The 3,208-nt window shown below is 39.4% G+C and overlaps 1 pseudogene; it reads left to right on the forward strand.

Moving 5' to 3' along the window:
- The first annotated feature begins 228 nt into the window (after nt 1-228).
- On the forward strand, nt 229-2,910 carry LOC129031612 (large ribosomal subunit protein uL14-like; annotated as a pseudogene).
- Nucleotides 2,911-3,208: the final 298 nt, after the last annotated feature.

Here is a 3,208-nt window from a genome sequence, read left to right on the forward strand (position 1 = left end):
CAGTCAGAACTGTATCAGTTAGCTGTTGCTGCAAAACAAACAACGCTCAAATTTAGTGGCTTATAACAAGAACCATTTTATTTGTTCATGATTCTTGGAGTCAGGTAGGTGGTTCTTCTGTTCTGGCCAGCTAAGCTGGTACTGGATAGTCTAGGATGGCCTCACTCACATGTGTGGCAGCTGATGTGATGACAACTGGGATGATGACCACCTGCCTCCCATTATCCAATGGGCCAGTCACATGACAGCAAAAGTGTTCCCATCAGCAAGAAGGGAAGTAATTCTCAAGAACTTGTGCAAGTACTTATCAAGTCTTTGCTTGTGTCACATTTGCTAATATTCCACTGGCCAAAGCCAGTTACATGCCAAGCCCATATTTGAGGATTGGATAAATGGATTTTACCACTTGATGAGAGAAGCTGCAAAATATTGTGGCCATTTTTCCCGATATACTACAGAAATGTCAATAAATTTGTATTTTTCTGCTTTAAAAAAAAACTATAGGTGCTTCCTCTTTTTACATTTTTTAAAGCTAATATATTATATATTTATTACTTGCTAGAGGCTTTAAATATAATCTGCAGATGACTCTAAAATGTAAGCAAAACGATTATTCCCATGTTACCATTAAGGAAGCTCACCAAAGGTCACACAGCTAGTAAGTGGGGAAGCAGAGATTTTAACCCTGGTCTCTCTGGCTCTACTTACTCTTAGCAGACTTTTCATCGTGATTCTTCTTTTCCTCTTGTTGGGTGTTCAGATGTTCATATTCTTTGAAATTGTAGGAAATATCAGGAGGATTTCCCCAAGTTGTGTGCAACTAGCCCTGTACTTCAACGCTTTTCTGACCCAAGGGTGATTGGACCTTACAGGAGAACCATGTCAACTTTCAAGTGCACCAAATAAGATACCTCTGACTTTAGGTTATTTTGATGTTTGCATTTCCCCTAAGCCATGGGGGCAAAGGAGTGGTAGCAAGATTTCACCAAACACTAAATAAAGGATCTGGGTACCAACCCATGTGAGTGCTCACCGTCTCCTCCCTCTTCTCACCAGGCATACTATTGCATTCAAACATGGTCCAGCAATCTTTGTTTTCCTGCCTCCTCTTCCTAGATCAAGTATCTTCCAGAAGATTATCATGAAATTATTCAGGTATCCTTCAGCCTTCCCCTGGCCAGTCATCTTCCTGTGATTTATCAGCTGACGGTTAGTTCCTGGTGGAGCCAAGCTGATCAGACTTCAGGCTCAGGATGTGCTTTGGAGAAGGCTGTGCTAGGTTTCGTAACCCTACTTGTCAAATGGGTGATATTCAGAACAAAAAAAAATAGGTATAATTAGTTGGACTAGAAATATCATACATGAAGATTAACAATGACATCTAGGAGGAACCTTCAAAGCTTGGCCAGGAGCTCAGATGGGCTTCTCCACATCCTAACCACCACTTCAAGAACTTAGGCTCAAAATTAGGCAACTTCCCTAAAATCTAAAACCCAGGTATATGAATGCCTCAAATGCTCAGCCTCTCAAAAATTCCCATCCCACACAGATGTGTTTTGGGCATTTTCCTGTGGTGTCCTGGAGTGGCTCATACCAGCTCATGAGAGCTGATTGTCAAATTTTCAGGAAATTTTCAAGCCAATTGTTAAACACAGCCATTCTTAAAAATTAAATTGTGTAAACTTACAATTAAGTAAATTACATGAAAAAGGCAATAAATTCTCAAAACTCATTACTTCCTATTTATTCTACTACCTTTTTACTATTCTCTATGATCATGAGGTTATTTCTACCCATTTTTTCAGTATGGTGGAAACAGTATATCATGGTGTGCTATTGCACATTTCTTCCCAATTCTGTAGTCCATGACATCAAAATGGTAGCTTGGAATCAACCCTGGTGGGAAAATTTACACCTTGGAAATCTGCAAATGGTACAAATCAGGGCTTGGTTTATTGTCTCGTTGATTGCCTAGACTTAAGAAAGTGATGGAGAAGATGTGAATAATGCATATTAAACTTAAACGTGTGTCATGTCCATAACTGTTACATTGTGAATAGTAAAAACAAGCTTAGGAAATTCTCCCGGTATTTGAAACTATCATCTGATTCAGCAAGTAATCACTCATGTCATTGAAGAGCAAGTGAAAATACTGACATACATCTTTATTAACTCACTTTCTTTTTTCTTGTTAATGTAAAGGAAAATATCAATCAACATTCATGTTGTAACCACACTCATTTATCTATTCCAACCACAGATTGAGTACAGATACAAGAATTTTGCAAAAATCAACAAAGCCTTGTGTGAGAATCTATTGGCTATATGGAGTTTATAATAAAGAGTATAATTTGTTATTATCTGTAAATTGGGTACTATAGATCCTTTATATTGGTAAGATTTATATCAAACATCTACATGTAGTATATCTATATATGCATTCATTTTTCCTCAGAGAGCAATTGTTAAATATTTACCAACCCTCTTTCTGAAGATGTTGAAGTGTGAGGATGTGGTGGGTCCTTCTATGTGAAATTCAGGGTTTCCCTGCGTCTTCTGGTAGGAAATGTGATCAAGTGTGCTGACCACACAGGAGTGAAAAATCTGTAGTCATCTCTGTGAATGAGATCAAGGGACAGCGAAACTTTCTGCTGGTGTGGGTAACGTGGTGATGGCCATGGTCAGTAAGGCGAGCCAGAGCTCAGAAGGAAGGTGCATCCAGCAGTGGTCATGTGACAACAGAAGTCATGCCAGAGAAAAGATGGCTTGTTTCTTTATTTTGAAGATAATGCCAGGGTTGTAGTAAGCAATAAAGGTGTGATGAAAGGTTCTGCCATCACATGGCCAGTTGCAAAGGAGTATGCAGCTGTGTGGCCCAGGCTGACGTCCAATGCTGGCAGCACTGCATGAATCTTTAGCGTATTTGTAAAAAATTAAAAAAAAAAAACCATTAAACTCTGCCCCCACCTCCCAAAACACCCACCAAAAACCATTTACCACCAAAAACCATTTACCACCACACTGTTGGCATATTCCCACTACTCTCTTACTGGTCACATAGAAGTTGGATTTTCCTCCTCGATCTGTGTACTTGAGAATACCATGTTTCCTTTTATCCTTGGCTCCCCTCAGTCACAGAGGGCCCTATAAATGAACACATTCCACCAGCTGGGGATGTCCAAAGTAAAAAAAAAAGACTTCCCTGCAA

Source organism: Pongo pygmaeus, chromosome 11 (assembly GCF_028885625.2).
Source record: "Pongo pygmaeus isolate AG05252 chromosome 11, NHGRI_mPonPyg2-v2.0_pri, whole genome shotgun sequence".
Taxonomy (NCBI): Eukaryota; Metazoa; Chordata; class Mammalia; order Primates; family Hominidae; genus Pongo; species Pongo pygmaeus.